The sequence below is a fragment of the Atractosteus spatula genome, chromosome 5, assembly GCF_055471065.1.
Source record: "Atractosteus spatula isolate fAtrSpa1 chromosome 5, fAtrSpa1.hap1, whole genome shotgun sequence".
Lineage (NCBI taxonomy): Eukaryota > Metazoa > Chordata > Actinopteri > Semionotiformes > Lepisosteidae > Atractosteus > Atractosteus spatula.
The window spans coordinates 14,636,902-14,653,407 of record NC_142710.1 but is presented as its reverse complement, the minus strand read 5'-3'; the positions used below and the strand labels follow the sequence as shown (position 1 = coordinate 14,653,407).

General features: G+C 42.2%; 2 non-coding genes and 1 pseudogene across 2 annotated transcripts; all 3 read left to right on the top strand.

Moving 5' to 3' along the window:
* Positions 1–10,995: 10,995 nt before the first annotated feature.
* Positions 10,996–11,183, top strand: LOC148834549 (U2 spliceosomal RNA). The gene has a single exon (XR_016091173.1). It is a non-coding gene; the product is annotated as a U2 spliceosomal RNA (small nuclear RNA).
* Positions 11,184–13,276: 2,093 nt separating this feature from the next.
* LOC148834548 (U2 spliceosomal RNA) lies at positions 13,277–13,439 on the top strand (annotated as a pseudogene).
* A 1,147-nt stretch (positions 13,440–14,586) lies between these two features.
* Positions 14,587–14,774, top strand: LOC148834547 (U2 spliceosomal RNA). Its single transcript, XR_016091174.1, has one exon. It is a non-coding gene; the product is annotated as a U2 spliceosomal RNA (small nuclear RNA).
* Positions 14,775–16,506: the final 1,732 nt, after the last annotated feature.

Genomic DNA, 16,506 nt, shown 5'->3' with positions numbered 1-16,506 from the left:
TGTAAACCCTTATTGGATATCACTATAAGCCCTTCAAAATCAATCCAGGCTCCAAGGTGGGAATTTCTGTCTTTTATGGCCAGTACAGAACTCTCTTCCAAAGGGTCGGGTAATGTATTATGTGCTGGTTTATTTTATTTTGATCCTAAGCCCAAATAAAAACAGACAAAGATAACCCAAATTAAGAGGCACCTTATTCTCCTTGACCTCTTCTTGCATTGATTTGACAACACTAGCACACACACCACTATTATCACCACATTGTCACTGCGTCACCTTAGTTTTCACATTTTAAGTGATCTTTCATCTTCTTGACCTTCTGTGGGATCCTAATTTGGTTGTTAATCCTCTCTTCTTCATTTACTTTACTTCAAGAGTAAGATTACTCTTTATTTGTGACAGCAATCATTAGATCTTTCATTAACTCTTCAAACATCTTTTTCTACTAAGCACTGCACATCACACTTACATCTTCTCATGAACTCTTCACTCTCCTTCTGCATGAATTCTTCACTTCTCCTTCTCTGACAGGTTCAGGCTCTTTAACTCCTTGTCACCCGATTCTTCATTTTCGCTTCATTAACACAATTGGACACTGGAGTATACAATTAGACTCACTCCATATTGCAATCACAAAGATCAGCAGATCAGCTTAACTATGAGGTCTTTGTCTTCACCAAGCACCAGATCTGCACTAACAACCATGAACTCTTCATCACTTACTGCACGGGCTGATTCTCTTTGCCCAACGATGCCAAACTCTTAGCACCCCTGACACAAAAGCTAGTTTGTTGTTTCTCTGTGTAACAGACGTCCCCCTTGAAGGTAGTGTTATCAGAAACTGCACATACACTGTGCCAGGGATAGAGGAGATTAAGCAGCCCAGGGCACCACCCCGTTGTTACTTCCTAGCCATCCTTTATGGGTCCTTTAATTCCCTTTTCTCACTCCTGTAGCAATGGAATATCATCAAGCGGTTGATTCTGTTTGTCTGGTCTCACTCTCACCCATCTTCCTGTTCAATAGTGAGCCAACAGGGAAATGACCGAGGCTGCCACTAGACCAAACGAGTCTTCGCCAGACTTCACTCCCCCTAATGACTGTATAAAATTTGCAACAAGTGCTTTTTTTAAGGTTATTACCTTCAGATCTTTTAGAACTCTTTGCCCAGCATGACTGCGAGGGTCTTTTCAGACAATCTCTGACTCCTGCCTAAGTGCTTTTAAAGGGATTTGGCACCCTCGGGTGCAGCCAATTCCAGAATTCCCTAGTAGAAATGCAAGGAATACAGTATATTGTTGCAACACCGCACTCTGGTGGCTCAACCCCATTACTACAGTCCCGGTTCATCCATTCTGCTACACTCTCTTCCATTTATCTCAGACCATACATTGGTCTGCTCATGGGCCCAGGAAGTACTCAGAACAAACATGGCTGACCCTGATAAAAATGATGACCTGCCTCAACTCCTCAAAAAGGCCCCCAAAATACACCAAAGAGGAATCTTTAACTAATTACACATGCGTTTTAGGCTGGCTGGATCAGATCCTAAGCTTCAGGAGACCTTAGGTCTGGCATTTTGATGATTGAAATTGGTTTTCTGAGTCGAGGAAGATAAGCAGAGACACTGAAGGAGTAGCCCAAGAAGAGAACAGCACTGAAGAGAGCTTAGTACACATGCTGTGGAGATGATGTTAAAGCTGAAAGCTAATAGTGGCTGGTTTTCCTTGATGAGAGAGTCAGGTGTGGTGGCTGAGAAGAACAAAATAACATTATGCATAAAGAGATTCCTGAGGGTAGATAATGAGCTTGTAATAATGAATGAAAATTCAATGATGAAGTTGAAAGTGAAAGGTACATTTGGTGGCATGAATTTGGGAAGCCAAAAAAAACAAAACAAAATTAAAGCAACAAAAAAAAAAACAAAATGTATAAGTTGTTTTGTAGAAAGGGAAATGTTACAGCATATGGAAAAGTCAAATCCCTTTAATAGTGGCACTTAGTGTGATGCTTTGGAGTCAAGCCTTCCAAGAAAATGATTAGAGGGTGCAGAGAACTTGAACATGAATTTCTAATGAGAAGAATCGACGTAGGAGCTTATTTCATGACCAGAGTCCAGGTCAAGCAAGAATAAGTGCTCTGTTTTAGATACAATGGGGATGCATACAGTTTTAATTTCAGTAATGATGAAACGATGGAGGACAAAGGGATCCCAGTAAGATGATGCTTGTAGTATAATTAACTGATGTTTTGGGATACTTTCCTGTTGAAAAGGAATAATTGATTTTGTATGCTTTCATAGTTTTCATCCAAGACAGACTTTCTTAGGGTTTTACTCAGCATGACACACTGACTTTATGTCAAACAATTGGAATAATTGGAACCTCAAGACTTTCAATTCTCATCTCTCACTACTCTTCACTGTATGTGACTTTTTCCTTCACTGGACCCTGAAGCACTAAACATTAAGTACTGTGCTTAGTACTGAAAGGAAGGGGCATTTAACTTTAAGTTAAGTTTAAGTTTAAGGGTATTTAACTGTGAATTATCTGTCTCCTCTCAGGAAAGGGGGGTAATTCTGACTTCTCTCTTTACTTTTCAGTGTTTTAATGATATGAGGTCAATCAGTGTCTCTGTGCTCTGTTTTGTCTCAGGCATGTCAGCATTAGTTTTTTATGATTAGTAAGGGATTGATATTCACGTGTACTTTAAGGCTCCTCTTCCTGGAATAGGAGTAATATTTTTGGAGTTTCCTCTTCAGTCCAGCAGGTGTTCTCACATGGTCATAATCATTAAATGACATGGTGGTGTGTTTAATTGAGAATCACTTTGAAGTATCAAAATTATTTGACTGTTTCAGCATGGTTTCTGTGGTGTTTACAGTATTACAGTATACAGTATTTACCTGTGATTTAGGAATCCTCATTCAGGGGAAGGGGTGATATATAGACTCTCTGTGTTTTCACACTGATGGATTTTCCTGTGGAATAAGTCAGTGATTGATACAGTGTCCTGTTCTATCCAGAATAAGTGTGAAATATCAATGGAAAATGTAGCCTTGCCAGCTTCAAGGTCAGTTTCTCCTATTGTCCAGAAGAGTGTTCCTTTACCAATCATAGGCTGTCTGACCACTTGTCCACAGAGATTGAGAGTAGAGGGGTTTTGATTCTTTGAAGAACAGAATAATCCTTCAAACAGAATCAGTATGTGCAACATGTAAAAATGTGCATAAAGCATATAGTATGTATAGCAGGTTTAAATATACGATATGCACTATTACATTACAGAATGTGTAATGTGTATCAGTGGAAGATATTGCCTTGTCAGTTTACCCTTTTGTCCAGAAGCGGGCTCCCTCACCAATCACTGAACTACAGGTGCTCACTGTGCACAAACACAGATAGGAGTATTTTATAAATATGTTTTAAACTTGTGAGTTTTAAAATAAATTTTAATCAGATTAAAGAAACAGTGTTCCTCTTCTAAGCTTAAGGTTTTGTATTCCCAGCAAAGACATACTGCCCAACCTGTTGTCTACAGAGAGAATCAGTATGTACTGTATAGTATATATAAAAGAACATACAGTATATGGTATAGACAAGTACATACTCTTTTCAGCATGGAATAAACCTATTACTTGTTCCCTCACATGTACATACTGTATATAAAATGTTTGTATAGTGTATAGAGCATATACAGAATGTCTAAATACTCACTAAACATTAAGCAAAGAACTGTTTGCTGTTAAAAAGCTTGTTTTGTTCCTTTTTATGTTTGGTACTTCATAGTTTAAATTGTGTCACAGTTTGAGGAATTTCTGTTTTTCCTCTTTCTCTTCCTGATGTTTAATGACTTATTTTCCAGCTGATGTGAATCTGGATCCCGAAACAGCAGACTGTCGTCTCTCCTTGTCTGAGGATGGAAAAAGAGTGAGGTCCGGAGAAATGACCGAACTCCCTGACAATCCACAGAGATTTGATTGCTGTCCCTGTGTCGTGAGCAGAGAGGGCTTCACCTCAGGGAGACACTACTGGGAGGTGGAAGTGAATGATGACTGGACAATAGGAGTGACCAAAGAGACTGCAGAGAGGAAAGAATGTTTCAACTTCTCTCCCAAGGAGGGTTACTGGTGTCTAGACTTTGACCCTTCTCGTTTCTCTGCTCTTACTGACCCTGTGACCTGTCTCCCCCTCAGTCTGCACCCTACGAAGATGGGTGTGTGTCTGGATATTGAGAAGAGGAAGGTATCCTTTTACAAAGTTGAGTCCAGTGTTCAAATCTACACTTTCATTGACATGGTCTTCAATCAGGGGGAGAAGATTTATCCTGTCTTTTGTTCCTGGGATTATTATGGAGACATTGAGCTGCAGCCTCCTGTCCGCTGTGGAGATTACACACATCACAGACTTATTAACACAGGTTGAATCACTCACAGCTCCCTGTCTCAATATTAATACTATTTTTCATCATTGTTATTGTTTACTGTTGACTGTGTTGCGGTGGCAGGAGGAACAGATTTGACGCAAGACTGAGAAACCTGGATCAGGACTGATGTCATCACTGTGGATTGTGGACAACATGACTTCATAATAAAGAATTCATAACTAAAAATAATGAACTCATGTCACTGTGTTTCTTCATGATTTTCTGTTTCAACTTCTGTATCAAATTTCAAATTTAAAAGAGCTTTATTACCTTGACCAATGCATTATAGTGTTACCAACTGTAACCAACTGTTGTACACAACAACCAAAAAAAAAACATTACTTCAAAGGCTCATTAGGCAACAATGGATCAGCGTTCACATCTCTTGTCGGTACCCAAGCATGATGTGCCCGAGGAAGCTAACGATCTGAGTAGTGGACTAAATTATAAGAGATGCTTTAGGAGAAGAGTCTCCAAGAATCTTTATTGAAGTCCCAAAGCCAAGACAATAAACAAAAAGCACACCAGTTCTTTTAATATTCCAACTAAATGTTGAGGGCTTCTCAGCAGCCAAGTATGTCCTTAGTCCTGGCTGCCCAACACACCACTGACATCTTCTGTCTGCAGGAATCCCATACTACTGTATAACAAAAGAGGTACTGTAGGCTGTTGCTCCATCTAAGGTTATGACCTGTTATGCTATCGCCCACATACAGAACAACACACGGCCATGAAACTTGCAGTGGCCTCTGAAGGTAATGGAATAGTGAAATCAAAATAGCTTTTTTGCTGTACAGTATACTCCAGCAGTTTGGATTTGAAGTGAAAGGATGATTATAAGGTAAAAATGAACAGAATTTCACCTTTTCTGTACAGTATATGTTGTGCCCTTTTAGAATTGCTCTTTTTGTGCCAGATATGTCAGGTGCTTCCCCTTGCCAGGTGAGGCTGAATTTTTACCTCTATTATTGTTAGAGGGAGTAAAGAACCAATCTATTATATAACTTTTTTAAACCCATAGTTAGACGTACAGTATCAAGAAAGGATAGTACCTTGTTGTTCTTGTATGCTCATGTGAAAACCCCTTGTAACGTCTTAAGTTATTTCAATTCTGAACTTAAATCTTTACAACACATCTGGTTTCCTTAATTCCCTTGAAAGTTTGTCTTTTATGGAAGTTCTTTTTTGATTATTCAGAGTGGGATGGAATTAATAAAAGACAGATCAGGGGACACAATGTCATTATCAAGAAAAAGGCATTGAAATATTTAAAACTGACTCATGTTTAGTGTCAACTACCTTTAATTTTAATTCAGCATATAAAATGAAATATTGTATTTTTCCAAATTATTAGTCAACGACGGTGGAAATTTCCTACTGTATGTTCCCTATATAATTTCACTTGAAAATTCTATGTTAATAATTTAACAAATCACCTGCTTAATTAATTAAAATGAGATTGCTCCACATGCTTAGAAACATTAGAGGATTGAATGTCATTTATAAAACCTTTTTGTCTTGGCTTTTCCAGGACCAAGGTTGGAGAACTGCTATAACCAAGCCGAAGAGTAGAATCTGACTGGATTCACTTTCAACTACTTTATAGATGGGAAAAACAGCCTCACCTGCATGCTTTTGCACCCTGTCATATTCTGGGATAAAAACAAGAACATTAGAGAAAACAGAATAAAGCTCTCCTTATTATTCTGCTTATTTTTGATTTTTGTAATATCTTAAACAATTGTGTTTAATGAAATGTTTAACAGTACAGTAACAAAGAGATGACAAAATATAAGTAAACAGTTATCATGCAGACCAATTCCAGATATTAGGGCACCGATTAAATTAACTGTGTTTATCATTACCTTCTTTAGAGCTTCCTTACTCTATAACATTCTATAAAGAAGCAGGTCAAATGCCACTGCGGTTAAAAGCTGAAAGAACACTATCATAATGTACTGTAATTTCTATAGATGAACACACTCGCAGATCATGTCTACAAAACACTCAGCACTTAATTTGGAAACCCATTTTACTTTTCAATCCTCATAAATTTTATACAGAACTTCAAGAAGGAGCCACACAATCTGACCATACCACCAAACCTGTGGGCTCCAAGTGTTTTATCATTCTGAGGTGCAGAACAATAGAACACAGCGTGAAGCATCTCAAGGTCAAGAACAGTGTATAGACATCGCCAATTGGATCACACATTTATCTGAACTGTAGTGTTGAAATAGTTCAATAGAAATGAAAAGACATTCATCCTGTGTGATATCTGCTGCACTGACCTGATGGAAGCACGAGCCAGAGACGGGAAACTGAATCCAGGCGCAAGCTCTGCTGGAAGCCAGCAGAACAGGAAGGCAGAAATGAAACTAAAAGTTTCACACAGAATCTGGAAATACAGCCAGACAGGCAGGGGTTGACCTTTAGAGAGACTTAATAATCAGTCCAAGGGATCGGTCCAAGGTTTGGTAAAATAAGCAGGGGCGAAGCACGGAGCAAGAGTTGTCAAAACATTGGAGAAAATCCAAAGCTGGGATCAAAACAAAGGTAATTCAAAGCTGAGGGATTCAATATTAGATCTAAGACCTGAGAGGAAAAAATGATGATTGAGCAAGGAGTACCTTTAATACTGGACTTTAAAATCCGCTGGAAAAATGTAAGTACTTGCTTAATTCCTCATTGGTGGTATCGATAATTGTCTTAACCTCGATATCATGGCAACTGGTGAATTGGCAAACAGAGTGCAAACTTCGCCAGTTGCCGTGGGGACTTGTATGCTCAAGCCAGCATTCCCTCTCATATGACACCGTGTTTATTATCAGTGAGGTTATTAAGATCTGTAAGGGAATACGACCATCAGCTTTCATAGGGTCGACTTGCTTTTGAAGGACAAAAGTGAGAAATTTGGAAAGGTTTATTGAAAGAGATAACTGTAATTTACTGTATATTAACAGGACATTCTGTCATTAAGTTGTATAAATCTGTTCTGACTTTTAGACAAACAAAAATGTGTATTTTAATTAACTTCACTGACCTGTTTGTACTAAAAGATGAATACCTTTTACAGATAGTCTTTACTTCAGTGAGCATCTCTGTAACTTCCCACACTGACAATGAACTATAATCAGGATTCAGGATGACTCTATAAAATAAAATAAAGAGTAATAAAATAAAATAAAAATAAATTGAATAAATCTCTGTAAAAAATGGTGATGGAGCTTGTTCTTGACTCTTGAGAGATTGGCCTAAATGTATTACTATTAGGTCATTTCAGCGCCATTTATTGATTTAGCCAGTGAAAGAATTAACTGTAAATCTAGTGAAAAAGAGAAGCGTGTCTGTGGAGTCACTCCTTTTCTCACACCATGTCTTACTCTTTCTGTGCAGTTTAAGAGGAATACAACCTCTTGGGAGAGTGAGCAGTGTGATTCTTGTACATTCTTCGGATAATTAGGATGAAAGGAAAACTTAGCAACATCATATGACTGCCAGCAACCATATCACCCTGCATCTCACAACTTGCAGCTCAACAGGTGTGAGCCTGGTCAGTACCTTGATGGGAGACCTATGGTTGCTGCTGGAAGTAATGTTAGTTGCCCCAGTAGGTTGTGCTCACCCTGCAGTCTGTGTGGATCCTAATAGCCCAGTATAGTGATGGGGACACTGTCCTGTACAAATGTGCCATCATGAACATCATGAATGTTTTCCTGCAGTTTTTGAATGTGTTAAATTATAACTACACCAAGCCCATGACATTTCAATAACATGCTGTATAGATCGGCTAACCGAACCGAGCCGTTTAAAGGCTAACCTCCGGCTCCCAACACATGTGCACCATGATTTTTTGAGAAATTAAAAAAATGTTGGAAAAAACAGGATATTACATAATATGAAGGCGTGGGGATCTTAATCAGCAGTTCTTTTTTATTCTATTTCCCAGAGACATGAAGTTAGCTCCCAGGCAAAGGTGACTCAAAGTTGGATTTTACTCTCCCTTGGGATTCTCTTCTCTGGTAAGACTCTGAAGGGTGGGGTTTTGTTGTTTTGGCAATATTTTGAACGGTTGTAATCTGTTATACCACTTCTTTAGAGTAAAACCGATTATTATGGAATATTAATATGGAATCCTGTAACTAAAGGGAGGTTTTGGTAGCTGAAAATAAAAATAACATTCTAAACATTGTTAATGATATAAATGAATATAAATGTTGTGTAATATATTTATATAGTTAGTAGCGGTATCTGAAAAAAAAAATGGAGCACAATTGTACTCCACACTCTTCATTAACATTTTCTGGATCAAATTCTTCAACTCGGTCACTCGCTTTCGTTAGTTTGGAAGAGTTTTGAAATGCTCATTTTAACTATATTTCCCCATGTGCATTTGCTATCATTTTTTTAAAGATTCAAAGGTAAACTGCAATTCCAATTTCTCAGACCGGTTATTAAATTTTGGCGACAAATAAATTCATTGAAGGTATAGAAACATTTTACAAATTTGAAATTAAGCACAAAAGTGCGAACTTGGTGAAAGTGCTGTAAGTCGCCATGCTGTCACAAACCACTGGTCTCACCATGGTTGAGAGCGAGAGTGCCCATGAGCTCACTAGTCACTGTAATGACTAATGTAATGCGATGTACGAGCGGGCAGACATTTCACCACAGAAATGTTCCAACGTGATCTGCAGGCAGAGTTAACAAGTAAGTAGTATTCATCAGCAAAATTGTTTGGAAGTCGAGGGCCATATTTCTGTTCGATTAAAAGAAATGTATTCACAAGCATGCTTATTTACAGTGAACTGTAATAAGGCTGTAACATGTGACCAGAACTCTTGCTGCCTCATTCTGAATTGCAGAATATGGTGCTACAGTATGTTAAATTCAAGGCTGACAGATTCTACTGAATTTCTGATGGGAATAATCCTCAGATATGGTCCATATCTGTATCTTTCCACAAATGCAAAAGTCACTCCTCATTATCAGGGTGGAGCAGTGGCAATGTGGCTAAGGCTCTGCACCTGTGACTAGAAAGGTTACCAGTTCAAATCCTGCAGCTGGCAGAGGAATCCTACTCCGTTGGGACCCGGAGCAATGCCCTTAACCCCAACTACTCCAGGGGCACCGTACAATGGCTGGCTCTGTGCTCCGATCCCAAGCTTTTCTTCCCATATCTGTGTCTGTGTGTCTCATGGAGAGCAAGCTGGGGTATGCGAAAAAGACAAATTCCTAATGCAAGTAATTGTATATGGCTAATAAAGTGATCTCATCTGATCTTATAACCCAGGAGGCAAAGGATAAATGCTCAAACTTTCATCTTCATCAGTAACCAGGATCTCCCGGGGAAGCAAGCATTCAAACAAGCAGTCTGAATTCAAAGAGAAGTACAGTTATGTGATCTCAGTCAGAGCCTCAGCTTTAAGCTGTCATCTGGGCTATTAGCAGCAATCCCTCTGAGTACTGAAGACCTATTGGCAAGAAGGGCTTCACATCAGGGAAAGCCTTCTGGAAGGGTTATCAGCGGATAATAGGATAACCAGAGAGTCTGCAGTAAGGAAAAAAGACTTAATTCTGTTTTACCGGGGGCTTACTGGGTGCCGAAATATTTTTCTTCTCTCCTGAGGGTGCTGTCTAGGAAAGTGAGAGGAAGGTTTGATTTTGCACTGTAGTGTTTATGATTCATATCCACATATCTTCACTGACATTCTCATTGATCTGGAGGAGAACATCTATGATGTCTTCTATATTGCTGATGAATATCTAGACCTTGTGCTGCTCCCTCCTGTCAGCTGTGGAGAGTAGAAAAGAACATTGTTTTGTTGTTTTGTTTTTTTGTATTTATTGTTAAATGAATTATTTTTGATTGCTTTTACTCATCTATTAATTTAAATTTCAGAATTAATTTCCCAGTTAGTCACCTAGCCTTAGTCAGCTGACTAATTTGTGGAAGACAATTGATTGGGTCCATTTCAAATCAGTTTGCTTCCATCTTTATTTTCACCTTTTTCTAGCTGGACAATGAAAGAGTCTTTTCTTTAAGAATGTGTGGAACACATTCCTATGAGGGAGCCATATATTAAACAGATTTTAATCCAGGAATGCTCAGATATTTAAGTCTCCGGAATTTTTCCCCTGTTCTTTATCCCATTTGTCGCTTCGCAATGGTCGAAAAGGACGGGCAAGGGAGGAACGTCTCTCTCTGTCACACAGCTGCAGTCACTTCTTCTGTTTGGCGACTTCCTCGCACGCACCCACAGGCAGCCACAGCGTTGTCATGTTCAAACAAGGGCTTGCGTTTGAAAGTTAGGGGGCGTGGTTATGCAGATGAGGCCAAGAAATGCTTGAAGCCGGCTATTACCTGCACCGTGTCATGTCATCTGTGAAGCTGGCTTCCAGATCACGTACTGGTTCGAAAGACCCTGTTTTCCAGTGCAGACCCGTGTGCCCCAAGGGTCTGCGCCCATGTGAACCCACTGCTTGCGAGGGAGACTAGGGGGAGCCCTTACCACTCCGAGTGGAATGTCTGTCTCTGACATGTGGGGCCTTGGTCCACAGTAGCTCTCTATCGCTTCTGGCCTATGGCTCAGATCAAGTGTAGTTTCTGTTCTTATCAGTTTAATATCTGATAGGCTTCTTATAGGGAGGCCATGTATTAAACATATTTTTGGTATGTGGGGCTGGAGCAGGGGCTTGCCTCTTCCACCCCTGCATTGACCTGGTATTGCAGTGCTTCCAGGACCAGTGCACCCCCCTCTGGGGGGTCAGACTTTGTTTGAAAACAGATGCTGGATCTACTGCAAGCTTCTCCTCTGAGGATGTCAGGCTGCTGGAGAAGAGAATGAAGTTCCTGGGGGTGTGTCCTAGAGAAGCGAGGGAAAAACCAGGACGTCACCATGACGGGGAAGGTGCCGCTCACCAAAGTTGAGCTCTTACCCGTCTTCAATTGTCTGGCTTCTACCTTCTCAATCCCACACGTTGTTGTGGCGGTGCTGAGGAGGCTGATGTTTCACTTTTGATGGGGTGGGAAGTGGGAAATAATGTACAGGGGGGAAGTCTGTCCCCGATATTGCTGCAAAGCTGCTGTGCCTTTTCCTGGCCTCTGTTCTGAGAGGCTTTGCGACCGCACCTGAAGCGTGTACACCTGGGCTTATTTTGCCAGCCTTTGGGTAGGTAGGAAGGTGTTCAGACTGTGGGGCATCAGATGTCACCCAATTGGCCATATTCCCCTCCGAGATGTCAGCGTCCAAAAACTGGAAGATTTCGTTGCACCCCAGAACAATAGGCAGACCCCTGTGGGCATTTTAACATCAGCCCAAACAAGGAAGGTGTGGAAACACACATCCTCTAAGTTTCTGTGCAACATTCACAGAGATTTAGCCTGGAGTGTTGTCCACCAGTGCTTACCGGTACGAACTTTCTTGTATCGTAGGGGCCTCACCCCCAGCCCTCGCTGCGTTAGGGTGGGCTGCGGCGAGGAGGAGACTGTGACCCATCTCCTGTGGTCCTGCTTTTTTGCTAAGGCCTTCTGGGCACAGTTTGAAGATTGGTTGCAAGCTCTCTCGCCCCAATTTACCCTGACCGCTGCTTTCGTCATATACGGCATCTCTCCTGTCAAACTTCCTCCTGACGTGTTTGACAGGATCTGGGCCGTGGTGAACAGTGGGAAAGACGCCCTGTGGAGAGTGAGGAACATGGGGCTGTTCAAAGGCATCGAGGTCCCAGTCAAGGCAGCAGGTAGCCTGGCCCTGCCCATCGCCCGAGAGAACTGTCACCTCAGAGATCTGTGGAGGGAAGGGAGGGAGGAAGCAGAAAATCTGTGGGAAATAGAGAGCATAGGTCAATATCTCAAGAAACTGTGAAAAACATTATCATGTTTAAGTAAAGAATGTGATTTGCACCAGAAAAAAAGAAATTGTTGCTATGTAACTGATACCGTGTCAAAATGTAATGAGATGTGATCATATATACTGTTTTAAGTATGTATATTAATGTAAAGCTTTCTAAATTGTGATGTCCTGTACTTTTTTGTGAAAAGAAAATAAAGTTCTTAAAAATCGAAAAATCGCCAAGATGTCAGCGTCCAAAAACTGGAAGACTTCGTTGCACATCAGCCCAAACAAGGAAGGTGTGGAAACACCCATTCTCTAAGTTTCTGTGCAACGTCCACAGAGACACAGCCTGGAGTGTCATCCATCAGTGCTCGCCGGTGCGAACCTTCTGGTTCCGCAGGGGCCTCACCCCCAACCCTCGCTGTGTTAGGGTGGGCTGCGGTGAGGAGGAGACTGTGACCCATCTCCTGCGGTCCTGCTTTTTTGCTCAGGCTTTCTGGGCCCACTGTGAAGACTGGTTGCAAGCCCTTCCACCCCACTTTTCCCTGACCGCTGCTTTCGTTATATACGGCATCTCTCCTGTCAAACACGTCAGGAGGAAGTTTGACAGGATCTGGGCCGTGGTGACCAGTGGGGAAAGACGCCCTGTGGAGGGTGAGGAACATGGGGGTGTTCAAAGGCATCGAGGTCCCAGCCAAGGCAGCAGGTAGCCTGGCCCTGCCCATCGCCCGAGAGAACTATCACCTCAGAGATCTGTGGAGAGAAGGGAGGGAGGAAGCAGAAAATCTGTGGGAAATAAATAGAGGGCATAGGACAGTATCTCAAGAAGCTGTGAAAAACATTATCATGTTAAAGTAAAGAATGGGATTTGCACCGGAACAAGATAAATTGTCGCTTTGTAACTGTTACCGTGTCAAAACCTAATGGGATGTGATCATATATCCTGTTTTAAGTTTGTATATCAATGTGAAGCTTTCTATTTTGTGATTCCCTGTATTTATTGGTGAAAAGAAAACAAAGTTCTTCAAAATCGAAATCGTTCTTATCAGTTTCATATCTGAAAGGCTTCCCATGAGGAGGCCACGTATTAAACGTTTTTTTTTTTGGTATGTGGGGCTTGCCTCTCCCACTCCTGCATTGACCTGGTATTGCAGTGCCTCCAGGACCAGTGCAACAGCGCCTGTGGGGGTGAGACTTTGGTTAAAAGCAGATGCCAGATCTGCTGCGAGCAAAAGGGCTAGGCACGACTCGCTCAAGCTTCTCTTCTGATATCCCAGCCTGCCAAGCCATCGGACCACCCGGCCTAACTGCTCTTCCGGGGACCCCCTCGTTTCTTTCCCCGACGGGTGACCGGCGGCCGTGGCTCGCGAATTTGTGACATTTGCTTCTCGGGAGCCGCTGAGGGATGGGTGCCGCCTTCTTCCCCCCTTCTTTTTTTCCCTTTCCGCAACACCGTACGTTTCACCAGTGTGTTTACGTGATTTTTCCTTGAAGGTTGCCATTTTACGGAAATGGCTCAGTGTTTGAGCCTTGGACTTCCTTCACTTAGTGGGGGAATCCCTTGGCTTAAAACAGCCCCTCCCGCTTCGTGGGGGCATTTTAGAATAAGGAGTTAGGCTGCCATTGATTTTCTGGCATCCGGGTTTGCAGAGAGCGTGTTCATCGTAGGTGGCATGCTATGTAGTTGAGAAGGCAGCTTACCTCTTTGATCACGATTATTGAGACATGAAGTATTTTAGTGTGACCCCTTTCAGGTACAAGCTTCAAAGATCTCCGTACCGATTTATTTTTAGAGTCGGGGTCACTTGGGGGGGAAAAACAAACTGTACACTTGCCCCATGTTGCTCTGAGAGAACGGTCACTCCAGGTTTTCATGGGGTGCTGTGCAAAAGCAAACGGTGAAAGAAAATCTGCCCGATTCCCAGGTTTCTGTTGTCTGGCTTCTTAAATACGGCCGGGATTTCCCCGAGATGTCCTCTTTTAGGCTCCTTATGTCGGACCGTTAGGCTTCCTTAACGGTCGGAAGGGACGGGCAAGGGAGGAAGGGAGGGCTTGCGTTTGAAAGTTGGGGGGCGTGGTTATGCAGATGAGGCCAAGAAATGCTTGAAGCCGGCTATTACCTGCACAGTGTCATGTCATCTGTGAAGCTGGCTTCCAGATCACGTACTGGTTCGAAAGACCCTGTTTTCCAGTGCAGACCCGTGTGCCCCAAGGGTCTGCGCCCATGTGAACCCACTGCTTGCGAGGGAGACTAGGGGGAGACTTTACCACTCCGAGTGGAATGTCTGTCTCTGACATGTGGGGCCTTAGTCCACAGTAACCCTCTATCGCTTCTGGCCTGTGGCTCAGATCAAGTGTAGTTTCTGTTCTTATCAGATTAATATCTGATAGGCTTCTTATAAGGAGGCCATGTATTAAACATATTTTTGGTATGTGGGGCTGGAGCAGGGGCTTGCCTCTCCCACTCCTGCATTGACCTGGTATTGCAGTGCTTCCAGGACCAGTGCACCCCCCCTCTGTGGGGTCAGACTTTGTTTAAAAACAGATACTGGATCTACTGCAAGCTTCTCTGAGGCTGTCAGGCTGCTGGAGAAGAGAATGAAGTTCCTGGGGGTGTGTCCTAGAGAAGCGAGGGAAGAACCAGGATGTCACCATGACGGGGAAGGTGCTGCTCACCAAAGTCGAGCTCTTACCTGTCTTCAATTATCTGGCTTCTCCCTTCTCAATCCCACACCTTGTTGTGGCGGTGCTGAGGAGGCTGATGTTTCACTTTCGATGGGGTGGGAAGCGGGAAATAATGTACAGGGGGGAAGTCTGTCCCCGATATTGCTGCAAAGCTGCTGTGCCTTTTCCTGGCCTCTGTTCTGAGAGGCTTTGCGACCGCACCTGAAGCGTGTACACCTGGGCTTATTTTGCCAGCCTTTAGGTAGGTAGGGAGGTGTTCAGACTGTGGGGCATCAGACCCAAGCTGGATGTCCCACTCTCCGACATGCCCTGCAAGTTATAGGACAGTTCAAGGTTTTCTAAGATGTCACCCAATTGGCCACATTCCCTGCCAAGATGTCAGTGTCCAAAAACTGGAAGACTTCGTTGCGCCTCAGAACAATAGGCTGGCCACTGTGGGCATTTTAATATCAGCCCAGAGGCTCAGAGGGTTTGGGAGCTTTACCAAGAAAAAAGGAGAGCAGAGCCAGGAAAGCGATCTGCTGTGTTCGAGCGGCGATATGGTGGAGGCGCAACATCAAAATAAGGAAAGGAGTGATGCCTTCCTCTTTGTCTGTATTGTACACCGCAGCATGGTATCTTCGGGACTATCTGCTACTTCAACAGAGAACCTACAGTGCAGAGGAAGTGAAAGCCTTTTGGAAAATGAACTCTTGGCCGAGACAAGACTGGCTTAATCAGTGCTGTTCGGCGGTACCATAGACTCACCAGCTCAGACTGAGGCCTATTGTTTAAAGTATAGTCCGCCCTGTACAAGACTACGGAATACCTTGGAAGAGGTGTATCTGTCTTCATGGTCTGTAAAATGTAAATGATCGGTTTTCTGTTACCTGTCATTTCTAACTTTTATTGCTTAGTCTAAGTGTTGTTCTGGTATTTCACAAAATTGCATATTACTATTTTGTGAATGGAATGTCTACATTTTTTGTACTGCCTTGAAGATTTTGTATCAATATTTCTTAATAAAAAAAAATGTGTCAGAAACAATCATTGCCATTAAGAAAAGATATTCCAAACGTATGAGATTCGATAATGTTTTTCTCACTATTTTGATACGTCAGAATGTTTTGCAATACAATTTCCTAATGGTACACCGCGCCATCCAGGCAGCCAGGAGATCCTACAAAAAAAATTCAGAAAAGACTAAAAAAACACTCGTTCTAAAGCTGTCATGGCCCCAGAATCCGGCGCTGAGCACAAAAATAGTCTATTTAGCTTTGAATGCTAACCCTAACCCTACAGTAGCTGGGGCATCAACTGAGCCATTTCGCAATCTGTCTATGAATCTCTCCAGTTGTCGGATTTTGATATAGTCCCCAAAACAAAATAAATAAGTGAGAAACAATCCCAGCAATTGAGAAAAGATGTTCATCACTTTTTCGATACATCGGAATGTTTTACAATTTCAAAATAGTGCCATCTAGGTAGCAAAGAATTTTTGAAAAAAAATCTTTTCAGAAAGCACCAAAAAAACACTCGTTCTAAAGTTGTCTTGGGCCCCAAAATGTGGAGCTGAGCATGA